Source organism: Oryx dammah, unplaced genomic scaffold (assembly GCF_014754425.2).
Source record: "Oryx dammah isolate SB20612 unplaced genomic scaffold, SCBI_Odam_1.1 HiC_scaffold_20, whole genome shotgun sequence".
Classification (NCBI taxonomy): domain Eukaryota; kingdom Metazoa; phylum Chordata; class Mammalia; order Artiodactyla; family Bovidae; genus Oryx; species Oryx dammah.
Window position 1 is genome coordinate 56,780,249 of NW_024070204.1, and position 26,679 is coordinate 56,806,927.

General features: G+C 38.9%; 1 protein-coding gene and 1 long non-coding RNA gene across 2 annotated transcripts in view; one reads left to right on the plus strand and one right to left on the minus strand.

Moving 5' to 3' along the window:
- CWC27 (CWC27 spliceosome associated cyclophilin) overlaps positions 1-26,679 on the plus strand; it is a 253,943-nt gene that overhangs the window by 222,734 nt on the left and 4,530 nt on the right. The gene's annotated exons all lie outside the window — the stretch shown is intronic.
- LOC120879580 lies at positions 20,254-21,201 on the minus strand. The gene is made up of 2 exons (XR_005724829.1): positions 21,166-21,201; positions 20,254-20,395 (listed from the first exon to the last, which is right to left on the minus strand). It is a non-coding gene; the product is annotated as an uncharacterized LOC120879580 (long non-coding RNA).

Consider the following 26,679-nt stretch of genomic DNA (forward strand, 5'->3'; position numbering starts at 1 on the left):
TTATGGTACTTTGCAACGCTTAGTGAAAGAGTATAACATTTCAGAAGAAATGCTTTTCCCTTGTAAACTTTTAAAAAATACCCAGTCTGGTTTGCTCCTGTTTTTAATCTATCAATAACTGGTACATATTTCAACATAGCTCCTCAAGATTGTCAGCTCTAAGTATCCTTGTTCTTGGTTCTGAAAAAGTCTTCAAGATAATCCTTTGTGTTAGAACTTTAGGATCTAGAATTTTTTTCCCATTTTGTTATTACACTTTGGCTTGCATTAAAAATCAGTTTTGTCTATCAGCCAGACAGTTTGTTTCTGCTAAAGATTAGAGTTATGAGAACCAAGTTAGCATAGCATAGAAGCAACGAGTACCAGTTGTCTAGAGTATCCAACACAGTGAAAATTTAATAATGTAGATGTTAAAAAAAGATTACAAACTGTTAGACCAGTTTAGACCTCACTATAAGATACCATTAAAGGATATAGTCTGATTTCATTCCTTGTACCAGCAAAGCTATAAACACCTTTTATATGTAATACTATAATTACAAATGTAATACATACTGTGGATGATGTGGTCATATATTGAATGAAAGGTGCTGTGACAACAAATGAATATTTTAATTATATTCCCCACTTCATTCAAGCAGCATATTGCCAGGCAAGGGTAATAAGTTGGTGTTAGTTCAGTTCAGTCACTCAGTTGTGTACGACTCTTTGCGACCCCATGGACTGCAGCATGCCAGGCCTCCCTGTCCATCACCAACTCCCAGAGCTTGCTCAAACTCATGTCCATCCAGTCGGTGATATCATCCAACCATCTCATCTTCTCTTGCCCTCTCCTCTTCCTGCCTTCAATCTTTCCCAGCATCAGGGCTTTTTCTAAGGAGTCAGTTCTTCACATCAGGTGGCCAAAGTATTGGAGCTTCAGCATCAGTTTTTCCAATGAATGTTCAGGACTGTTTTCCTTTAGGATTGACTGGTTTGATCTTAGGGTCTCTTAAGAGTCTTCTCCAACACCACAGTTCAAAAGCATCAATTCTTTAGTGCTCAGCTTTCTTTAGGGTCCAACTCTCACATCCATACATGACCACTGGAAAAACCATAGCCTTGACTATAAGGACCTTTGTCAGCAAACTAATGTTTCTGTTTTTTAATATGCTGTCTAGGTTTGTCATAGCTTTTCTTCCTAGGAGCAAGCTTTTCTTCCAGGATGAGGGCAAGTCCTTCTACTCTACCATCTGTTCAGCAGCCTGAAAGTGAAAGTTGCTCAATCATATATGTCTCTTTGCAACCCCATGGACTATAAGTCCATGGAATTCTCCAGGCCAGAAACTGGAGTAGGTAGCCATTCCCTTCTCCAGGGTATCTTCCCAACCCAGGGATCAAACCCAGGTCTCGCAGATTGCAGGTGGATTCTTTAGCAGCTGAGCCATCAGAAAAGCCCAAGAATACCAGAGTGGGTAGCATATCCCTTCTTCAGCAGATCTTCCCAACCCAGGAATCAAACCAGGGTCTCCTGCATTGCAGGCAGATTCTTTACCTGCTGAGCTACCAGGGAAGCCTAGTTGGTATAGGCAAACACAAATACAGCTATAAGGAGACTGTAAGGCTAATGAAAGGCCAGGTTAGCCACCTAAGAGATCTTTACCCTTTAGTGATAAGTAGAACTGCAGGTCTCAAACTATTGGTCTCTGGGCCACTTTTATACTCTTAAAAATTTTTGAGGACCCCAAAGAGCATTTGTTTATGTGAAATATATTTATTGATATTTACCTTATTAGGAATTAATACTAGAAATTTTAAGTCACTTCAAAATAACAATAATGAACCTATTACATTTAACATAAGTAATATACTTTTATGAAGAATAATTATATTTTCAAAGCAGAAAATAATTATATTCTCAGCAGCAAAAAAACTGAAAAGAGTGGTGTTTATTTACATTTTTTCATATCTCTTATGTCCAGCATAACAGGAAGAGCTGGTTCTCATAGCTGCATTGCACTCTGTTTTGATCTAATACATCATGTGTTCTCTGAAAATTTTCTCTGCACATTCATGAGAGGATGAGAATAATGAGGGTAAATAATGTCTTATTACTCATAGAAAGTAATTCTGACATTGCAGGCACAGTGACCCCCAGCATTTTGAGAACTGCTGAGTTAGAGCACCTTTAGTCATTGTGTGTGTCCCAGTGGTCCTCATTTATCAGAGGGTATGACCCAATCTGTAGGTCCTGGGAAGCTTTATTCCAGATCCTGGTCTATGATCCTTGTTCTCAAGTGGTACCAAAGTGGTGCTTTCAGAATTAAATGTGCCCAGCAGCGTTGACTTAGACTTGGTACTGTTGTTCTTGTTCAGTCACCCGGTCATGTCCGACTCTGCGACCCCATGGAGCACAGCACACCAGCCCTCCTTGTCCCTCACCATCTCCCAAAGTTTGCCCAAGTTCATGTCCATTGCATCAGTGATGCCATCCAGCCATCTCATCCTCTGACGCCCTCTCCTGCTTCTTCCCTTAATCTTTCCCAACATCAGGGACTTTTCCAGTGAGTCAGCTATTCTCATCAGATGACCAAAATACTGGAACTTCAGCTTCAGCATCAGTCCTTCCAAAGCGTATTCAGGGTTGATTTCCCTTAAGATTGACTGGTTTGATATCCTTGCTGTCCAAGAGACTCTCGGGAGTCTTCTCCAGCACCACTGTTCAAAGGCATCAATTCTTTGGTGCTCTGCCTTCTTTATGGTCCAGCTCTCAAACAACCATATGTGATCACTGGGAAGACCATAGCCTTGACTATACGGACCTTTGTCAGCCAAGTGATGTCTCTGCTTTTCAACATGCTGTCTAGGTTTGTCCTTGTTTTCCTGTCAAGAATCAATCATCTTCTGATTTCATGGCTGCAGTCACCATCCACAGTGATTTTAGAGCCCAAGAAGAGGAAATATGTTACTACTTCCACTTTTTCCCCTTCTGTTTGCCATGAAGTAATGGGGCCAGATGCCATGATCTTAGTTTTTTCATATTTAGTTTTAAGCCGGCTGTTCTACTCTCCTCCTTCACCCTTGAGAGGCTCTTTAGTTCCTCTTTGCTTTCTGCCGTTAGAGTGGTATCATCTGCATTCTTGAGGTTGTTGAAGTTTCTCCTGCCTGTCTTGATTCCAGCTTGTAACACATCCAGACCGGCATTTCTCTTGATGTGCTCAGGGTATAGGTTAAACAAACAGGGTGATGGCAGACAGCCCTGTCGTATGCCTTTCTCAATCCAGAACCTATCAGTTGTTCTATACAGGGTTCTAACTGTTGCTTCTCAACCCATGCATGTTTCTCAGGAGACAGGTAAGATGATCTGGTATTCCCATCTCTCTGAGAGCTTTCCACAGTTTGTTATGATCCACACAGTCAAAGGCTTTAGTGTAGTCAATGAAACAGAGGTAGATGTTTCTCTGGAATTCCTTTGCTTTCTCTGTGATCCAGCGAGTGTTGGCAATTTGATCTCTGGTTCCTCTGCCTTTTCTAAACCCAGCTTGGATGTCTGGAAGTTCTTGCTTCGCCAAGATTTTAAGCATGATCTTGCTAACATGGGAGATGAGTGCAATTGTCTGATGGTTTGAACATTCTTTAGTACTACCCTTCGTGGAAATTGGGATGAGAATTGACCTTTTCCAGTCCTGTGGCCACTGCTGGGTCTTCCAAAGTTGCTGAAATATTGAGTGCAACACTTTGATAGCATCATCCTTTAGGCTTTTGAATAGCTCCACTGGAATTCCATCGCATCCACTAGCTTTATTGACAGCAGTGCTTCCTAAGGCCCACTTGATTTCACACTCCAGAATGTCTGGCTCTGGGTGGCTGACTAAACCATCGTAGTTATCCAGTTCATTAAGGTCTTTTTTGTACAGTTCTTCCATGTATCCTTCCTTTCCATCTCTTCTTGATCTCTTCTGCGTCTACTAGGTCTCTGCCATTTCTGTCCTTGACTGTGCACATCTTCAGGTGAAATGTTCCCTTGATATTTCCAATTTTCCTGAAGAGATACCTAGTCTTTCCCCTTCTGTTGTCTTCCTCTATGTTTAAGCACTGTTCATTGAAGAAGGCCTTCTTGTCTCTCCTTGTTATTCTTTGGAACTCTGTGTTTAGTACCTTTCCCTTTCCCTCTTGACTTTCACTTCTCTTCTTTCTTCAGCTATTTGTAAAGCCTCTTCAGATAACCAGTTTGCATACAGGTTTCTCAGGAAGCAGGTAAAGTGGTCTAGTATACCCGTCTCTTTAAGAATTTTCCACAGTTTATTGTGATCCACACAGTCAAAGGCTTTAGAGTAGTAAATGAAGCAGATGTTTTTCAGGATTCTCTTGCTTTTTCTGTGACCCAATGGATGTTGGCAATTTCATCGCTGGTTCCTCTGCCTTTTCTAAATCCAACTTGAATATCTGGAAGTTCATAGTTCACGTACTGTTGAAGCCTGGCTTGGAGAATTTTGAGCATTACTTTGCTAGCATGTGAGATGAGTGCAATTGTCTGGTAGTTTGAGCATTCTTTAGCATTGCCCTTCTTTGGGATTGGAATGAAAACTGACCTTTTCCAGTCCTGTGGCCACTGCTGAGTTTTCCAAATTTGCTGGCATATTGAGTGCAGCACTTTCACAGCATCATCTTTTAGGATTTAAAATAGCTCAACTGGAATTCCATCACCTCCACTAGTTTTGTTCATAGTGATGCTTCCTAAGGCCCACTTGACTCTGGACTCCAGGATGTCTGGCTTTCATCAAGAGGCTCTTTTGTTCCTCTTCACTTTTTGCCATAAGGATGGAGCAAGTATTTTTTATTTTGTGGCTGCAGTCACCATCCACAGTGATTTTGGAGCCCAGGAAAATAATATCTGTCACTGCTTCTACTTTTTCCCCTTCTCTTTGCCATGAAGTGATGGGACCAGATGTCATCATAGTTTTTTGGAAGTTGAGTTTTTTTAATGAAGGATAATTGCTTTACAGAATTTTGTGGTTCTCTGTCATATACCTACAAGAATTAGCCATAGGTACATCCATATCCCCTCCCTCCCGGACATCTCCCTCCCCAGCCCATGCTTCAGCTTATCTCAGAGCCCCTGTTTGAGTTCCCTGAGTCATACAGCAAATTCCCATTGGCTATCTGTTTTATATATGGTATTGTAAATTTCTATGTTATGCTCTCCATACATCTCCCCTTCTCCCTCCTCTCCTCCCACTGTGTCCCACAGGTCTGTTCTGTATGTCTGAGGTAAGTCAGAAAGAGAAATATAAATATCATATACTGACACATATATATGGAATCTGAAGAGATGGCACTGATGACTTTATTTTCAGGGCAGCAATGGAGAATGTTGAGTTTTTTTTTTTTTTTTTTTTTTAATGTTGAGTTTTTAAGTCAGCTTTTTCCCTCTCTTTTTTTATCTTCATCAAGAGGCTCTTTAGTTCCTCTTCACTCTCTGCCATTAGAGTGTCATCAGCATATCTGAAGTTGTTGGTATTTCTCCTGGCAATCTTGATTCCAGCTTGTAATTCATCCATCCTGGCATTTTGCCTAATGTACTGTGCATGTATGTTAAATAAGTAGGATGACAAAATACAGCCTTGCCATAGTCCTTTCCCAATTTGGAACGAGTCAGTTATTCCACGTCGAGTTCTAACTGTTGCTTCTTGACCCACATACAGGTTTCTCAGGAGACAGGTAAGGTGGCCTGGTACTCCCATCTCTTGTTACGAATTTTCCACAGTTTGTTGTGACCCACAAATTCAAAGGCTTTAGCATAGTCAGTGAAACAGAAGTAGATGTTTTTCTGAAATTCCCTTGCTTTCTCCATGATCCAGGGAATGGTGGCAATTTGATGTCTAGTTTTTCTTTCACTTAGCAGTATATATTTAAAGTTCCTCCATGTCTTTTCATATTTTTCTATAGCTCGTTTCTTTTTAACAATGAATAATGTTCCATTGTCTAAATGTAGCATATTTATCCATTTACCTACTAAAGGATATCTTGGTTGTTTCCAAGTTTTGACAGTTACAGTTAAAGGTACTATAAACTTCGATGTGTAGGTTTTTGTGTAGACATAGGTTTCTGGATGAATACCAAGGAACATGATTGCTGTACTGTATGGTAAGAGTACACTTATTTTTGTAAGAAATTGCCAAACTGTCTTCCAGAGTGGTTGTTTCATTTTGTATTCCCACCAGCAATGAATAGGATTCCCTGCTCTATGTCTTCAGCAGTATTTGGTGTTGTGTTTTAGATTTTGGCCATTGTGATAAGTGTGGTGATGGTTTAGTTGCTAAGTCATGTTGACCCTTGTGACCCCATGGACTGTAGCCTACCAGGCTCCTCTGTCCCTGGGATTTCCCAGGCAAGAATACTGAAGTGAGTTGCCATTTCCTTTTCCAGAGGATCTTCCTAACCCAGGAATCAAACCCAGGTCTCCTGCATTGCAGGGATTCTTTACCGACTGAGCTATGGAGTAGTATCCAGTTGTTGCATTAATTTGCAATCCCCTAATGACCTGTGATGGAGAAGGCAATGGCCCCCCACTCCAGCACTCTTGCCTGGAAAATCCCATGGACGAAGGAACCTAGGGTCCATGGGGTCGCACAGAGTCGGACACGACTGAAGCGACTTCGCAGCAGCAGCAGCAGCACTGACCTGTGATGTTGATCACCAGAGCTTCCCTGGTAGCTCAGCTGGTAAAGAATCCGCCCGAAATGCAGGAGACCTGGGTTCAATCCCTGAGTTGGGAAGATCCCACAAAGAAGGGAATGGCTACCCACTCCACTGTTCTTGCCTGGACAGTTCCATGGACAGAAGAGCCTGGCAGGCTGCACTGCACGGGGTCACAAAGAGTTGGGCCCACCTGAGCAACTAGCACTTTCACTTTCTTTTTACCTTTCTCAATGACCTGTGATGTTGATCATCTTTTCACGTGCTATTTGCCTTCTATATATCTACTTTGGTAAGGTGTATACTAAGGTTTTTTGCTCACTTTTTAATTAGCAAAAAATTTTAAAATTTTGTAATTGTTGAGTTTTATGAGTTCTTTGTATATTTTGAGTAACAGTTCTCGATCAGATATATCTTGGACAAATATTTTCTCCTAGTTTGTATCTTGTCTTCTCATTCACTTGACATTGTTTTTCACAGAAGTGTTTTAATTTTAATGAAGTCCAGCTTATACATTATTTTTTCATAGATCACACCTTTGATACTGTATCTAAAATATCCAATGTCATGTAGGTTTTCTCCTATGTTATCTCCTAGGCATTTTATACTTTTGCATTTTACATTAGGTCTATGATCAATTTTGAGTTAATTTTTATGAAGGGTGTAAGTCTGTCTAGATTCAGTTTGGGGGGTGGTTTTTTGTTTTTTTGTTTTTTTTTTTTGCTTGTGGAGTGTTTATGTTTTCATAGACTTTCTGTTTTGGTATATCTTCAGGGTTACTTTAATGTGAAATCTCATCATTTCTTTTAAAACCACTTGTTAAGTATACTTTTAGCCAATTATCAGTTTTCAGATTAATCAGTAAGATTACACAAAATATCTGACAATCAGAGTCACTTATACTTGACTTTAAAGTAAGTGTACATCCTTTTTATGCTTTTTTGTTTTTGCTGTTCTACTGATTGTGGACTTCCCATGTGGCACAGTGGTAAAAAAAAAAAAAAAAAGAATCCACCTGCCAATGCAGGAGATGCGAGAGATACAGGTTCAATCCCTGGGTTGGGAAGATGCCCTGGAGTGAGCACACACATACATAACACTGTAGTAGGAGATTAAGGAGGCTCTGGATCCCACCAGTTCATTCTTAAAGCAAATATTTACATGTGCTACATTTCAGGCACCCAAGAGGGTTAGAGGCCAACTGTGGTGGATTTATTTCTAACTCTTATCAGATAGTTAGTATTACTTTCATCCTATAAATGAAAAAACTGAGGCTCAAACAGATCATTTGTCCAAAATCACACAGTAATAAATAGTGAAGCTGTCAGTCACACTTAAGAGCCCATCCTGCCTCCAGAACACCAGCTCTTATCAACAGTCATTTGAACATGAAGTAATAATCTGCAGGATGAGAAGAAATCATAATAATTAGTAGGATGAGTAGGACTTTCAGATACTTTTGATTCCAAATAATAATATCTGTCTTCTGGAGCTGGTTACAGAGCATATCACCCATTCTCATCTTTGGAATACTTTCCATGTTCCTTTAAAAAAAAATACATTCATGGAGGCTCTCTGAAATGCCATATATTGAATCATTTCCTAATTACACAGTGAGCTATTAAGTTATAGCACCTGATTCAATATCCCTTCTCTCACAATGACTGCAGCAAGCAGCCTCTCTTGCAAGCCTCAATTTCTTCACCTGTAAAATAGAGATGACAATACATACCTCAGAGTTATTATTAGAGTTAAATGAGCTAATTAACGTAAAGTAGTCAACAGAGTGCTTGACTCTTAGGAAATGCTCGGGAAATGTTAGGTGTGAGAGAAGGAGGGTGCATGGTACCAGGGTAGTATTGATAAAGCCTGCCAAATTACCCAGACAACACAAACTAAATAAACTAGCAAAATGTTAGTTATACAGTCCTCTCATTGTAATAACCTCAAAGAAAAAATAACATATAAAGAAAAGGCAAATGTTCATTTACTTATGTTATCTGTGACCTGGAAGGAATGTAGACATAGTCATTAAATTGGCTAGTAGTGCTCAGTGATTCTATTTTAAAATCTGTTCAGAAAAGGGGATAAGTATAGTCAGGCAGGTTCCTTAGCTGAATCAAGATTATAAAATGCTTAAGTGGACAGAGTTCAGCTAATGCAAATATAGCATTCATAGAAAAAGAGGAGGAGAGTGGGAATACACAGTCATACATTGTAGACTCTCTCCAGAATCTTCCCCACCCCCAACAAGTGACAGCATTTTGGAACAGAGAAAACTATATAGGCATAAGCAGTTTACTTCTATTAAAAAGTAAGTTTAAGGGACTTCCCTGAAACTCCAGTACTTTGGCCACCTCATGCGAAGAGTTGACTCATTGGAAAAGACTCTGATGCTGGGAGGGGTTGGGGGCAGGAGGAGAAGGGGACGACAGAGGATGAGATGGCTGGATGGCATCACTGACTCGATGGACATGAGTCTGGGTGAACTCCGGGAGTTGGTGATGGACAGGGAGGCCTGGCGTGCTGCTATTCATGGGGTCGCAAAGAGTTGGACACGACTGAGCGACTGAACTGGACTGAACTGGTGCTCCAGTGGCTAGGACTCCAAGCTCAGAGGGCAAGGGGCCCTGGTCTTCTGGACTAGTTCCAGAAGTTCCAGAAGTTCTGGACCAGTTCAGTCACTGGTCAGGGAACTAGATCCCACATGCTGCAACTAAGACCCAGTTTAGCCAAATAAATTTCTTTTTTTTTTTTTTTTAGTTTAAGGAGCAAGCAAAGGTCCTTAGGATTAGCACAATGTAGTTAAAAAGTCATTTCTCAATGGTAGTTTCAAACAGCAATAAAGCCAGTACAAAATGAGAGACTGGAAGTTGCCATCGTACACAGGCAATCAAGAAATTCTCAGCAAACCATATCTGAAGTTATATGATGCCTAAAGCAAGAGAGAAAAACACAAGTAGTAAGATTCCAGGTAAAATTTAAGGAAAGACTATACATAAATTGTACATAGTCTTGTTTGTATTGCTTTAAAAGCAGTTTTAAACAATGTGTCATTTTCTTTCATAAGAGTTTTGTTGTTTGTTGTTCAGTCGATCTCAGTCATGTCTGAGTCTTTGTGACCCCATGGACACTGAATTATAAAACATTGAAAAAGAAAAGAAAAAATCATTTTGATCTTAAATCCCACAGGTAATCATCACTATGCTTTTGTCTAGACTAAGAACACTCACCTTTTTATTATAAGCCTTTCATCAGTGAATAATCCAGTAGTTAAATATTTTGTGTATCCACTGTTATTTCTTAGGCTAAAGGAATTTAAACTGCTAAGCCAGGTATGCATTTTTTTATTTTAATTGAGGTATATTTTACAGATAAAAAAATTAACAGTTCTTATTGTTCATTTTTAGAATTTTAATAATTATATATAGCCATTATAAACACCAACAGAACAAGATCCAGAACACTTACAATACCCCAGAAAGTTTCTTCATGCCCCTTTTCAGCCAGCCACTTCACCCAGCCACTCTCTGATTTCTGTCAGCTCAGGTATGCCTTTGATGACACTTTTGCTAGATTGAATTCCAGAAGATTGAGTCATCTATACCTGTACAGCAGTGTATGAAGTTGCTGGACTCTCCATACTCCAGGTGTTATTTATGTATGTGCTGTAATATATCCCAGGAAACAGATACAGTAGTCTTTGCCAGTTTCTACTCTGCATTATTTTCTGTTTCTTTGTTTACTGGCAAAGTGAACTTGTTAAATATGTTAACTAGCCATTTATATTTCATTATTGTTTTGGTGATGGTTAGTTGTATACTCTAAGATGATTATACATTTCTTGTTGTTTTAGAAAAGCTCTTAAATATTAAGAATGATATTATTTGCTTTAAATATTTTTACAGGTTTGTCGTTGCTTTACAGTTTGTTTATAGAGGTTTTTGTTTTGTTTTGAAAAGAGTTTTAAATTTGCATTGCCATATCTGCTAATCTTTTTCTCCATGTTTTCTGCCCAGTTTCATCTTTAGGCCTTTAAAAATCCCAGGATTATAAATACCTAGTTGTATCTTTCTCAAGTAATTTTATGGTTTTATTTTTAATTTTACATCTTTAATCTATCTGGAATTGATTTGGTATATTATATTAGGTTAATGTTACAACTCTTTTTTCCTAAATTACTAATCACCACAATTGAGTAGTCCTATGTTTCCCCACCAATATTAAACACGTCCTTTATGATGGAATAGGTCTTGCATACATTTTTGGATCAGCTTCATTATTTTACATGGATTTTTCTATCTATTCCTGTGTCAGTACCTCAATACTGTAGCAGTGTAATACTATTTAATATTTGGTAAGCAAGTTGGACTTTATTGTTCAACATTTTTATTTTTACTGTAAATGCTTAAACAACTGGTTAGTGTGCTACGTTCTTATTTTCTTTTAGTTAACCACACCTGGAGAAACCTTAAGACAGTTGACCATGAAATCAGTAAAAAGCCCTCATTATTTAACAGGTGGCCACTACCTGAATTGTGCCCCTAGAGCCAAGAAGGAAGTAATCAATCCTAGGCAAACCCCCTTCCTTCAAAGTAATGGAAAAGACTACATGTGGAAAATAAGTAGTGTGAGGAATAAAAAGAACAAAATCTAGGATATTTGATTGCCATTTTCTATTATAGGTATATAAAAGTTTTTATGAGAAGGTTGATCAGAATTTTTCCATCTCCTTAGTACTGAACAAAAGCACAAAGGATCAACGAAGGCATAGGGTAGACGATATCTCACTTATATTTTATAAGATGTGAATTCCAAGGACATCTAGGGTGGCCATGTATAAATGTAAGTCACAGAACCAACTTCCAAAGACATTCATTAATAATCTTTCTACCACCTGACATTTTGGATTATTAATACCCTTTTTCTTCTCTGGCACTAGTGGATAATCAAGTTACATATAATAATAATGTTCTGTTCTTTGTGTTCAGATAGTTCACTTGACTATGATAAATAAAACAGTGGGCTTGAACTATTTTTCTAAGTAGAAGTAAACCATAGTAAGAAGTTAACTTTTACTGAACATTTTCAAAACACCTATCTTTTTTAAACCTATAAGTCTGATATTGTTCTTAGGCCCAGATTCTATGAGAAGAATCTGAGGCACAGAAAGGTCACATAGTTTTGGTCAAGATCTCATAGCTAGGAAGTGGTAGATTTCAGAAAGAGCCAATCATGTTTGACTCAGTGATTTGATTCTGTTTTTTTTTCAAAAACATTACCTTGTTTGTGATTTTGTATTTCAACAATGCATAATTTTGTATTTCTAATAAGGCAGTATTGTTTCAAACTGTAGTAACTAGGTCAGACAAGTGACTTCACGACTTAAATTCTTGATCAAAAATTGTCTGACCATCTTTAGATTCATGGCCCTACTATTATAATCCCTATATTATTTGAAGAATTATAATTCAGAAAGTTACTCAAAATGTTGTTTAACTTGAACAAGAAGTACCTGTGATTTATTTGTAATTTTTCTTAAAAATGTAAATAGCGTGGTTGATTATGGAGTTTCAAGTTAGACCTGATTTTGAATGCTACTTTGGAACTTTACTAGCTGTGTGATCTTGGACAAATTATATATCCTTTCTTAGCCTGTTCCTTAAAGTGTAAATGGGATATAATAAGAGTACCTTCCTGATAGGTATATCTGTGGATTAAGTGGAATACTGATTTTGAAGGATTTAGCACAGTGTCTGGAACAATCAGTGCAATCAGAAAGTATTTTATTCTCATTCAATGTTGTCCCTGTTATTTTTAAAAATTAATTTGTCTATATTTGACTACTGTCAGTATAGTGAGATGATGATTGGAATTTATAGCATTTCTATAATATTTGACAGTGTTTGTGACCTTTCCCTAATTAGCCCACAAGTTACAGTGTTTAGTTTTTATTGTAATTTTTAATATTCTGAGAAAAAATTGAGATCTGATATTTTTATGGTAAACAGTTCAGTTCAGTTCAGTTGCTTAGTCGTGTACGACTCTTTGCGACCCAATGAATCGCAGCACGCCAGGCCTCCCTGTCCATCACCAACTCCCAGAGTTCACTCAGACTCACATCCATTGAGTCAGTGACGCCATCCAGCCATCTCATCCCCTGTCGTCCCCTTCTCCTCCTGCCCCCAATCCCTCCCAGCATCAGAGTCTTTTCCAATGAGTCAACTCTTCACATGAGATGGCCAAAGTACTGGAATTTCAGCTTTAGCATCATTCCTTCCAAAGAAATCCCAGGGTTGATCTCCTTCAGAATGGACTGGTTGGATCTCCTTACCGTCCAAGGGACTCTCAAGAGTCTTCTCCAACACCACAGTTCAAAAGCATCAATTCTTCAGCGCTCAGCCTTCTTCACAGTCCAACTCTCACATCCATACATGACCACTGGAAAAACCATACTACCTCATAAATGAAATGTTGGGTTTTTTTTCCCTTGATGCCAGTGCTGGAAAGAAATTAGGAGGTGGGGTTTCACTGGTAAATACAATTTAAATATGAAGCAGAATATCATTACTTTGGAGATTATACAATTATAGGCTCAGTGTAATGTGAATGTTTTCCTTCCATTTCTCCCTCTTAGCCAAGTTCTAAGGCAGTAATAAAATGAAGGGAGAAGGAATATGATTATAGACCAGGTTCCCTATTTAGTGTCCATTTTATACAAGACTATAAATAATGCTGCTGAAGACCAACATGGTTCTTTATAAATAAGTCTTTGTCAGAGCTGCTGACCCTGGAAAGGTGATTACTCAAATTGTAATAAGCCTTCTGTCCAATCCCTGAAGTTACCTCTTTTTCTGCCCTTTTCTTCTGGATGAAGAAGACTCTTCTGTATTTACTGCTTTCTTGTCTGCTCTGAAATAAATTTCTATCACATTAGAGAAGTTTGCTTTGTTCATGGCTTTGTTTTGACACAGGCAAATAGCCATGTACCCCAGCTGCTCACCAGGCCTTTGGATTGGAAACTCCATCTTCCCTATGTTTTATTAGTTCACAGACCATATATTAAAAGTTATTGGCAAGATGACACAAACAGATGGAGAGATACACTATATTCTTGGCTTAGAAGAATCAATGTTGTGAAAATGGCTATACTACCCAAAGTAATCTACAAATTCAGTGCAATCTCTATCAAACTACCAATGACATTTTAAAACTAGAACAAAAACTTTTACAATTTATCTGGAAACACAAAAGACCCCAGATAGCCAAAGCAATCTTGAGAAAGAAAAATGGAAGAATCAACCTTCCTGACTTCAGACTATACTACAGAGCTAAAGTCATCAAGACAGTGCAGTATGGTAGTAGTACAAACAGAAATATAGACCAATGGAACAAGTTAGAAAGCCCAGAGATAAACCCACACACCTATAGGTACCTTATCTTTGACAAAGGCAAGAATATACAATGGAGAAAAGACAGCCTCTTCAATAAATGGTGCTGGGAAAACTGGACAGCTACATGCAAAAGAATGAAGCTAAAACACTTCCTAACACCACACACAAAATTAAACTCAAAATGAATTAAAGACTTAAATGTAAGGCCAGAAACTTAGAGGAAAATATAGGCAGTACACTCTTCAATATATATCACAACAAGATCCTCTGTGACCCATCTCCTAGAGTAATAGGAAAAAAAATAATAATAATAATCAAATGGGACCTAATTAAACTTAAAAGCTTTTGCACAGCAAAGGAAACAATAAACAAGATTAAAAGACAACCCTCATAATGGGAGAAAACAATTAAAAATGAAATAACTGACAAAGGTTTATTCTCCAAAATATACAAGCATCTCATTCAGCTCAATACCAGAAAAACAACCCAATTAAAAAAGTGGGCAGAAGACCTAGATATATATTTCTCCAAAGAAGGCATACAGATGGCTAATAAAACACATGAAAAGATGCTCAACATCACTCATTATTAGAAAAATGCAAATCAAAACTACAGTGAGGTGTCACCTCATACCAGTAAGAATGGCCATCATCAAAAAATCTATAAACAATAAAGGCTGAATAGGGTGTGGAGAAAAGGGAACCCTTTTGCACTGTTGGTGGGAATGCAAATTGATCCAGCCACTGTGGAGAACAGTGTGGAGATTCCTTAAAAAGCTAGGAATGGAACTACCATATGATCCAGCAGTCCCACTACTGGGCATATACCCTGAGGAAACCATAATTGAAAAAGGTACATATACCCCAGTGTTCATTGCAGCACTATTTACAGTAGTGCTCCGAAGCAACCTGGATATCTGTCAACAGAGGAATGGATAAAGAAGTTGTAGTACATATACATAATGGAATATTACTCAGCCATAAAAAGGAATGCATTTGAGTCAGTTCTGATGAGGTGGATAAACGTAGATCCTATTACCCAAAAAAGATGTACTTTTCATTATAGGAGACTGGAATGCAAAAGTACGAAGTCAAGAAACACCTGGAGTAATAGGCAAATTTGGCCTTGGAATGCAGAATGAAGCAGGGCAAAGACTAATAGAGTTTTGCCAAGAAAATGCACTGGTCATAGCAAACACCCTCTTCCAGCAACACAAAGAGAAGACTCTATACATGGACATCACCAGATGGTCAACACCAAAATCAGATTGATTATATTCTTTACAGCCAAAGATGGAGAAGCTCTATACAGTCAACAAAAACAAGACCAGGAGCTGACTGTGGCTCAGATCATGAACTCCTTATTGCCAAATTCAGACTTAAATTGAAGAAAGTAGAGAAAACCACTAGACCATTCAGGTATGACCTAAATCAAATCCCTTATGATTATACAGTGGAAGTGAGAAATAGATTTAAGGGCCTAGATCTGATAGATAGAGTGCCTGACGAACTATGGAAAGAGGTTCGTGACATTGTACAGAAGACAGGAATCAAGACCATCCCCATGGAAAAGAAATGCAAAAAACCAAAATGGCTGTCTGGGGAGGCCTTACAAATAGCTGTGAAAAGAAGAGAAGCAAAAAGCAAAGGAGAAAAGAAAAGATATAAGCATCTGAATGCAGAGTTCTAAAGAATAGCAAGAAGAGATAAGAAAGCCTTCTTCAGAGATCAATGCAAAGAAATAGAGGAAAAGAACAGAATGGGAAAGACTAGAGATCTCTTCAAGAAAATTAGAGAAACCAAGGGAACATTTCATGCAAAGATGGGCTCAATAAAGGACAGAAATGGTATGGACCTAATAGAAGCAGAAGATACTAAGAAGAGGTGGCAAGAATACACGGAAGAACTGTACAAAAAAGATCTTCATGACCCAGATAATCATGATGATGTGATCACTAATCTAGAGCCAGACATCTTGGAAAGTGAAGTCAAGTGGGCCTTAGAAAGCATCACTACGAACAAAGCTAGTGGAGGTGATGGAATTCCAGTTCAGCTGTTTCAAATCCTGAAAGATGATGCTGTGAAAGTGCTGCCCTCAATATGCCAGCAAATGTGGAAAACTCAGCAGTGGCCACAGGACTGGAAAAGATCAGTTTTCATTCCAATCCCAAAGAAAGGCAATGCCAAAGAATGTTCAAACTATGGCACAATTGCACTCATGTCACATGCTAGTAAAGTAATGCTCAAAATTCTCCAAGCCAGGCTTCAGCAATACGTGAACCATGAACTCCCTGATGTTCAAGCTGGTTTTAGAAAAGGCAGAGGAACCAGAGATCACATTGCCAACATCCGCTGGGTCATGGAAAAAGCAAGAGAGTTCCAGAAAAACATCTATTTCTGCTTTATTGACTATGCCAAAGCCTTTGACTGTGTGGATCACAGTAAACTGTGGAAAATTCTGAAAGAGATGGAAATACCAGACTACCTAACCTGCCTCTTGAGAAATCTGTATGCAGGTCAGGAAGCAATAGTTAGAACTGGACATGGAACAACAGACTGGTTCCAAATAGGAAAAGGAGTACATCGAGGCTGTATATTGTCACCCTACTTATTTAACTTCTATGCAGAGTACATCATGAGAAACGCTGGACTGGAAGAAACACAAGCTGGAATCAAGATTGCTGGGAGAAATATCAATAACCCCAGATAGGCAGATGACACCACCCTTATGGCAGAAAGTGAAGAGGAACTAAAAAGCCTCTTGATGAAAGTGAAAGAAGAGAGTGAAAAAGTTGGCTTAAAGCTCAACATTCAGAAAATGAAGATCATGGCATCTGGTCCCATCGCTTCATGGCAAATACATGGCAAAACAGTGGAAACAGTGTCAGGCTTTATTTTGGGGGGCTCCAAAATCACTGCAGATGGTGATTGCAGCCATGAAATTAAAAGACGCTTACTCCTTGGAAGAAAAGTTATGACCAACCTAGATAGTATATTCAAAAGCAGAGACATTACTTTGCCGACTAAGGTCCGTCTAGTCAAGGCTATGGTTTTTCCAGTGTTCATTTATGGATGTGAGAGTTGGACTGTGAAGAAGGCTGAGCGCCGAAGAATTGATGCTTTTGAACTGTGGTGTTGGAGAAGACTCTTGAGAGTCCCTTGGACTGCAAGTAGATCCAACCAGTCCATTCTGAAGGAGATCAGCCCTGGGATTTCTTTGGAAGGAATGATGCTAAAGCTGAAGCTCCAGTACTTCGGACACCTCATGCGAAGAGTTAACTCATTGGAAAAGACTCTGATGCTGGGAGGGATTGGGGGCAGGAGGAGAAGGGAATGACAGAGGATGAGATGGCTGGTTGGCAACACGGACTCAATGGATGTGAGTCTGAGTGAACTCCGGGAGATGGTGATGGACAGGGAGGCCTGGCGTGCTGCGATTCATGGGGTTGCAAAGAGTCGGACACAACTGAGCGACTGAACTGAACTGAACTGATTATACATAGTGAAGTAAGTCAGAAAGAGACAGATATCGAAATGTTAACACATATATATATGTATGAAATGGCTCAGCAGGTAAAGAATCCTCCTGCAATGCACGAGACATAAAAGACACAGATTCAGTCCCTAGGTCAGGAAGATCCCCTAGAGAAGGAAATGGGAACCCACTCCAATATTCTTGCCTGGAAAATCCCATGGACAGAGGAACTTGAGAGGCTATAGTCCAAAGGGTCACAAAGAGTCAGGCAAAACTGAATATGCACACATTATGGAATCTAGAAAGATGGTACTGATGAACTTATCTGCAGGGCAGCCTTGGAGAGAAAGACAATAGACAACAGATTTGTGGACACAGGGCAGGGAAGGAGAAGGTGAGAAGAACTAAGAGAGTAGCATTGAAACATATACATTACCACCTGCATAGATAGAAATTAGATAGCCAGTGGAAATTTGCTCTATGATGCTGAAGCTCAAATCCGATGCTCTGTGACAACCTAGAGGCGTGGAATGGGGTGGGAAGGAGGTTCAAGAGGGAGGGGACATGTGTATACCTGTGGCTGCTTCGTGTTGATGTGTGGCAGAAGCCAACACAATATTGTAAAGCAGTTACCCTACAATTAAATAAATTTTTTAAAGTTACTGCCTGAGCAGTTGGTTAAATCTCATGGCAAGTGTAAAAATACATATTACAGATTTATTCTGGAAAGCCTCTTAAATCTTTCCACCTGTGTCCTGTTGAGTGTGAAGCATGCTAGATAGGCCAGAAAGCCAAGAAACTGCATTCCCATGTTGCTGAATATATTTTAAAAGTTACATATTTTATATTTGCCTCAACAATATGCAGTATTTATTAAAGGCACTCTATAATATTGTGGAATTTCTCTTTTTCAACTAAAGGAAACAAAATATATTTTTAAAGTCAGCTTTTCAAAATTCTAAACTAAAGGAGAAATACTAATATTCATTCAAAACTCAGAACAAAGGAAGTTTTCCCATGTGAAAATGAACAGAAAAAGAAAACGCACTGGCTTTCATCTGTGTTTTCTTTTTCAAAGGCCAGCGTCTATTTTCCTCTTTGCTTGGTTTACCTAGTGTTCTATTTTCCTGTACTTTGCTAATTCCTATTTTTCCTCCTAGGTCAATTTCCAAAACTCTTTGAGTTTTGGACATTTTTCTATGCTTCCTTTAGTCACTGTTTCTCTATTCCTCTCTGAGTTTTCTTACATTTTTTCCCTCCTTGTTTTCTTGCTTTTTTAGTCTTTCTGTTTCTCAATCATCTGTCTTGTGCCATCCTGCTTTGCTGTTCATAAAGAATGCTACTGACCTCATTTTCCAGGAATTCTTTTTAAACATACATACTTTGGTCTCTGGACTCATTTATGTTTTGTCTGTCTCTTCCTATGAAATACTATGATCTCTATATACTTCATACTGAAAAAAGATAACTTTAAAAACTGGTACTTTTTAACCCTTTAACTTCTTAATCCCTATAGAAGCTTTGAACATTTGTGAAAACAAGAGCCATAAGTTATTTGTAACTAGCGATGGCACTAAATCCTAAAAATAAAAAAATTCATAAGGTTTTAACTTTAATATTACATTTTGGAGTTAAAAATGCAGAAATTAAATCATCTAATCAGTATTATCCAATTAATGTTTTTAAATTTATTCTAGAAATCAGGTTGATTGTATGTACTCTTGATATGATATAATGATAATTGCACTTTACATCTTGGTCTTGGCCAGCAAAGGTCCATCTAGTCAAAGCTATGGTTTTTCCAGTAGTCATGCCATCAATGGGGTCTCACAGAGTTGGACATGACTGAAGCGATTTAGCAGCAGCAGCAGCATGTAAGGATGTGAGAGCTGGACTATAAAGAAAGTTGAGTGCCGAAGAATTGATGCTTTTGAACTGTGGTGTTGGAGAAGACTCTTGAGAGTCCAAGACTCTTGGACGGCAAGGAGCTCCAACCTGTCAATCTTAAAGGAAATCAGTCCTGAATATTCATTGGAAGGACCGATGCTGAAGCTGAAACTCCAATACTTTGGCCACCTGATCGGAAGAAATGACTCACTGGAAAAGACACTGATGCTGGGAAAGATTGAAGGCAGGAGGAGAAGGGGACGACAGACAATGAGATGCTTGGATGGCATCACTGACTTGATAGACATGAGTTTGAGCAAGCTCCAGGAGTTGGTGATGGACAGGGAAGCCTGGCCTGCTGCAGTCCATGGGGTCACAAAGTCGTGTCAGATTTCTTCACTGTAAAGTTAATCTTTTTTTTTTTTTTTTTTTCTGCTTTCCATGTTGAATCCTTTGGAAGCAAATTCACTATATGCAGTCCACACCAAGGAGTGAAGAGTTTACTTCCCTACTCTTTTTATTTAAATTCTTGTTTCCTAACTTGTTATTTCAGACTGAGCAACTGAACTGAGAAGTCATAAGAAAATCTCAATATTTAAACAAAAATACCTGTTATATTTTTAAGTGTCCAAAATGAACTGAGACTTAAAGAAAAAAGATTTGTGAGATCTGTAGTTGATAATTTCATTATTCCTTATATAACTAGTTTTGACTCATTTGATACAAATCTAAAAGGTTGCAATTTTTATACTACTTGTACTTGCTTAAAGTTGTAATAAGTAACAAATGTGTGTTAGCATAGTTACCTAAATCCTCAACAAGTTATTTAAGTCTTTATTATTTTATAGAAGCAAAAGTACCTGTAAAAGTATTGGACATAATGAGACAGATTTCTAGGCATGAACTGGAAATCAGGCTTCAGGCTGGTAAATAATCTCAATAGCTTTTCTTCAGTTGCTTATCTATAAAATGAAATGGGGGAAAACAATTTACTTGCAGATCTAGAAAATTGAAAGCTATCCACCAGCAGTCCTAAGCAATCAGTATTATTACCAGATATAAAATAAATACACAAAAATCAATCATTTTTCTGAAATAACAAGTTAGAAAACAATAATCTTAATAAAAAGAATAGATAAGTATAACTCTTCACTCCTTGGTGTGGACTGCATATAGTGAACTTGCTTTCAAAGAACTCAACATGGAAAGCAGGGGAAAAAAAAAGATTAACTTTACAGTGGAGAAATTTGACAAGTACTACCTCAGCAATGTGGTCATGGTCAACATCAACATTATAAATCATGTTGATAGTATGTACCCTTGATATGATGTAATGATAATTGCACTTTACATCTTGGTCTTTATCCCAGTAACTCAAAGCCCAGTCTTATCATGAGACGAATCAGACAAATTTCAGTGATGGGGCATCCCACAAAACATCCAACCAGTATCCCTGGAAATTGTCAAAATTTAAGAAACTTGAAATCATAAAGCAGCTTTTCCGACTACAACACTATGAGATTAGAAATTGACTATATAAGGAAATAACTGCAAAAAAAATGCAAACATAGAAGCTAAACAATATCCTATTAAACAACCAATGGATCATTGAAGAAATTAAAGAGATCAAAAAATACCCGGAGACAAATGAAAAGGAAAACATGATGATCCAAAACCTAGGGGACGCAGCAAAGCAGTCGTAAGAGTAAAGTTCATAGCAACACAAGCTTACCTTAGGAACCAAAAAAAAATCCCAACCAACCAGCCTAAACTTACACCTAAAGCAAGGAGAAAAAGAACAAATGGAACCCAAAGTTAGTAGAAGGAAATAAATCATAAAGATCAGAGCAGAAATAAGTAGAAACTTAAAAAAAAACATAGAAAGGATTTACTAAACTAAAAAACCAGTTCTTTGGAAAGATAAAATTGATAAAGCTTTAGCCAGACTCATCAAGAAAAAAAGGGAGAGGGACCATATGAACAAAACTAGAAATGAAAAAAATTATAACCACCACCAAAGTAATACAAAGGACCATAACTGACTACTACAACCAACTATATGCCAATAAAATAGACAATCTAGAAGAAATGGACAAATTCTTAGAAAGGCACAATCTCCCAAGATTAAACCAGGAAGAAATAGAATATGAACAGACCAAATTACAAGTACTGAAATTGAATCTGTGGTTTTAAAACTCCCAATAAAAGTCCAGGACCAGATGGCTTCACAGGTGAATTCCATCAAACATTTAAAGAAAAGTTAATACCTATCCTTCTGAAATTGTTACTTAATCTGGAAAAGTGAAAGACTTACAAACATTCAGTTAACACTTGAGCAATGTGGAGGTTTAAGGCACCCTCACTTCGTGCAGTTGAAAATCCACTTATAATTTATGGTTGGCCCTCCACATACCTGTTTCCTCTAAATAAGTGGCTCCACTTCTGCACAATCAGCCAACTACAGATCAGATAGTGCCGAAGTATCTGCAGAAAATCTGCATAGAAGTGGACTGTGTATTTCAAACCTGTGCTGTTCAAGGGTCAACTGTAATTGATAAAATTTAGAATTACCTTTTAATACTCAAGGAGAAAGGTGAATAAAGCCAGGTTTTTAGAGGTTTCTAGCTATCCAGAAACATGTGTTTATTTAGCATTTATTGAGGGCACCCTTCTTGTGAAGCCTTGGTGCCTGTGATGGTAGAGAAGTCCATAAAACAGAGCTATCTTCAGTCTAGTGAGGGAGGCTGAACTAAAAATAGGTTCGTAAGAGGACCTTAACCTTCCTGAAAAAGAGCAGGAGAGGAATCATGGACTGATTCTCAGAGGGATGATACCTCAGTTGAAGCAGGGAGAGAAGTATATCACCATACAGAGGTGGCAAGGAGGCAGGAAAGCAGGTTCTGCAGAGGAACAGCGAGTAATTCGGGATGTCTGGAGCATAAGAGGTGAAGATGACATAGTAGCTTAGAGAGAGGAACAAAAGCTGGGTCATAGAGGCTACATAAGAAATTTGAGTTTCATTGTTTAGATAGTGGGAACAGGGCAGTTTTCGTGGCTAAATCTGAATTTTTGAAAAATATATATGTAACAGAAAAGACCTCCTGGATATCATCCGTCACAAGGCACTCCTTAGCAATTTGGATGGCTGAGAGAAGACTGCAAGACATCCACCCTACAGGGTCAGCCAGGGCTGTGGCACTGCAGACATCCACTCTCTCAGGGTCAGGCCAGGGCCCTTGGCTCATGCTCCTCTTGGACCTCCAGCCGAATGGAGGTCCTCATTTTAGGATTATGGAGAAATTGGGACTAATTTCAGAGAACAGTGAGAAAAGGCAATAAAGGCATAAAAACTTACAGTGGAAATTAACTGCCCCCTTTAAAAAAAAGAAAAAAAAGGCAAATGTTCACCTCACAGAAGTGCCTTTTCCCAATGAGGTTCTCATATGGTTCAAGATGTTTTGGGAACCTCTTTTCTAAATGGCATTAAAGGCCAGCCTGGGAGCTGCAAATATTATCATTCTTGGCTCTTCATAGCTGCCTTTTCTTTTATTTTTAAATTTTTTCCAAGTGTGGGTTTATTTCAAAATTAGGAAGATTTATATATTATTTTTTATTAATACAATAAAGCGGTTTAGCTTAAAGTAAAAGCTTTCACATTTAAAGTTTTTATTTTAAAAAGATATTTTTTAAATGTAGACCCTTAAAAACCACCAAAAAAGCTGAATATATCTTGCAGCGTAGGCTTATCCTTAAATATTCACATCTCAAATGCTGTTTAGAAAAAAGATTTAAAAACTGGCTAAAAATCATTTGCACTTGGCAGTGATTAAAATCTCCTCGTCTCTGACAGAGCGTATTAATGGCACGTAATGAATTTCCTGTCACAAGCATCCAACAGTTTAATGGCTACGCAGTTTTATCAGTATACAGAATGGGCTTAGATGGTCAGTGCAGTTGTTCTGGAGTGATCACTGTATCAGGAAAAGGACACCGCACCAAAACCAGAACATCAACTTTCAAAAGGTCTTTTCAAACAGTTTCCTTCTTTTCAAACAGCTTTCAGCTCAGGAGAGAAGAGCAGCACTTAATTACTGCATCCCTTGTGTATGGGATGTAAGACAGACTATACCAGGTCATCGAGAGGAACTGCAATATGCAGAATAACATGGCCAGCCCCTTCTGCCACCAAAGAGCAGTGCACAGGGTGAGCACGAAACACAAAAGCATAATAATTGTTGCAAGCAATCTCGTTGTTTCAAACATTTTCTTCAGTTGTTTCACAGTTCAGTTCAGTTCAGTCGCTCAGTCGTGTCCGACTCTTTGTGACCCCATGAATTGCAGCACGCCAGGCCTCCCTCTCCATCACCAACTCCCAGAGTTCACCCAGACTCACGTCCATCGAGTCAGTGATGCCATCCAGCCATCTCATCCTGGGTCATCCCCTTCTCCTCCTGCCCCCAATCCCTCCCAGCATCAGAGTCTTTTCCAGTGAGTCAACTCTTCACATGAGGTGGCCAAAGTACTGGAGTTTCAGCTTTAGCATCATTCCTTCCAAAGAAATCCCAGGGTTGATCTCCTTCAGAATGGACTGGGTGGATCTCCTTGCAGTCCAAGGGACTCTCAAGAGTCTTCTCCAACACCACAGTTCAAAAGCATCAATTCTTCGGTGCTCAGCCTTCTTCACAGTCCAACTCGCACATCCATACATGACCACAGGAAAAACCATAACCTTGACTAGACGGACCTTAGTCGGCAAAGTAATGTCTCTGCTTTTGAATATGCTATCTAGGTTGCTCATAACTTTTCTTCCAAGGAGTAAGCGTCTTTTAATATCATGGCTGCAATCACCATCTGCAGTGATTTTGGAGCCCAAAAAAATAAAGTCTGACACTGTTTCCCCATCTATTTCCCATGAAGTGATGGGACCGGATGCCATGATCTTCGTCGTTTCACAGGTCCCATTAAAAAGCATGTACTGGCTAATGCAGCAATATTTCCAAAAGTATAAAACACTGCAAAAAGCTTTATGCCTCCAGGGAGCCACAGCAATCCAGTTCCAAGGATGGAGAAGAAGATGCCACTGATGAAGCATATGGCAAACCACTTCAGCCTGGTGTTGAAACTAAGCGTCGAGGCATCAAGGACCTGTGCCGTCAGGCCCTGCTCCTGTCATCCTGGCTGCTTAGGACCCGTGCAGCTTCTCCATGGCCGTGGCTGCGGCAACCACCTACCCTTCTCTCCTTCATAGCTGCCTTTTCATAATGTTGTATTCTGAAATAAGCACTACTTGATCTGAGGTTTTTTTTTTTAATCCTGTTCACTAGGAACAGGATTTAGCACTGAATTAACTTTTTGATTTATTCCTAAAGTTAAATACATCTTCACAAGATGAACATTTGTTACCTCTAAAGACATTCAATCCAGCATCCTGTCAACTGCTTATCAGCTACAAGTTTGTTGACCACAAATCTCTCAGGTTGCCTGTTAAATGGGGTGAATAACATATTTCCCACCTACCCCATATAGTTATTATGAAGATAATACCAGACACATGAAAGCTCTTCATAGTCCGCTATGTAAGAGGATGCTCTTCTTACTGTTGCCTCACACTCTGCAAACAGTTCCAAAGTGTACATTTGTTCCGGTGCCAGTATGCTCATCTCCCCTAACAGGCTGTTCACTTCAGGAGAGCAGAGCCTGGGTCATGTTCGGCTTTATTCCCCTAGTGTCTGACACTAGGTCTCACACATAAAAAGGCTCCAGTGTTGAATGAGTAATTCAGCGTAGCTCCTTGCCTTTCCCTCAGACTATATTTAAGAAATGGATGATACACTTGAGATTATTCAGTTAAAATAGGCTCAGAAGTCACTTAAGATTCTTTAAGTATGTGAGTAGTTTGTCATTAGGAACCAGCTGTTCTTAATGTTCTCTGAAGGGGCCAGAACAAATGGCTGATGAAATCAATCAATCTGAACATGTAAAGGTTCTTAAACTTAATGCTGTGGTCTTAACTTTGGCTGTATTTTTAAATCACCGGGAAAAAAAAATTTTAGATTACTGAGGCTGAGGCCCCATCCTGGGATGATGAGGCCTGGCACTGACAGTTTTAAAAACTACCCAAGTGATTGTAATGTGCAACCTATGTTTGTTGCAGAACTCTGGGATTAGACTTTGAGGAACACTGTTTTAAAAGAAATCGTGTCTGGTTCTACAGGTACCTACATTAGGTACCGTACCATAGGAAATGGGAAAGAACGTAAGACACGCTCCCACCACAGTCTGCAGGGAATAAAAACTAGCCATCACTGATCTGAGAGCAGTGGAAAAGCAGCTATCAATGTGAGCCAAGCTATGAGAGGTCACGAAAAGGTGGGCCTGTGCGGAGCCCCAGACTTTCTGCAGAACCTGTTAGACATTTAGAAGTTTATCATAGAAATAAAAAACAGTCCCTGCCCATGAAAGGAGGCTAAGTGTTAGTTTAGCAAACCAGCCAGTTGCAGCCAGAGGGCCTGGCCAGTACAGAGGATCTGAAGGCTTTGATTCCCAGCACAGAGAGAGAACTTAGCTGTGAAAAAGACAAACTGTCTGAAATAACTGATGTTCAAACTCAAGTAAACAGGCAATTACAAAATGGTGAAAGTTGATGAAAGAAACAAAGTTGGTGAGGAAGATCCCACTGTCAAAGGGTTTTAAGGTCAGGCTAAGGTATTTCAGTGGAATCCAATAGCTGATAGTTTCTGGTCAGAGAATATGCTATAAAGAATATGTATAAGAAAGATTAGGGCTTCACTGGTGGTTCAGCAGTAAAGAATCTGCCTGCAATGCAGGAGACAAGGGTTGGATCCCTAGATTGGGAAGATCCCCTGGAGAAGGAAATGGCAACCCACTCCAGCATTCTTGCCTGGGAAATCCCATGGACAGAGGAGCCTGGCAGGCTATATAGTCCATGGGGCCACAAAAAAGTTGGACATGATTTAGTGACTAAAGAACAACATAAGAAAGATTATTTTAGAACCTTTGGAGGTTAGAAAAAGGAGAAATAGTACAGACGCCTACAACAATCTCAGGGTAGGGTGGTAATTTCCTATCTTAGGGAGACTTGGTAATGGGAAAGAGTGGTTTATAGAATTGCTGATGAAAAAGATAGCTGTTTACATTATACTAAACATAAATGCATTTCAGTCAGAAATGAGTTATGAATATTGAAATTCTGTATGTAATACTACTTACTCTATGTCTGAGAATA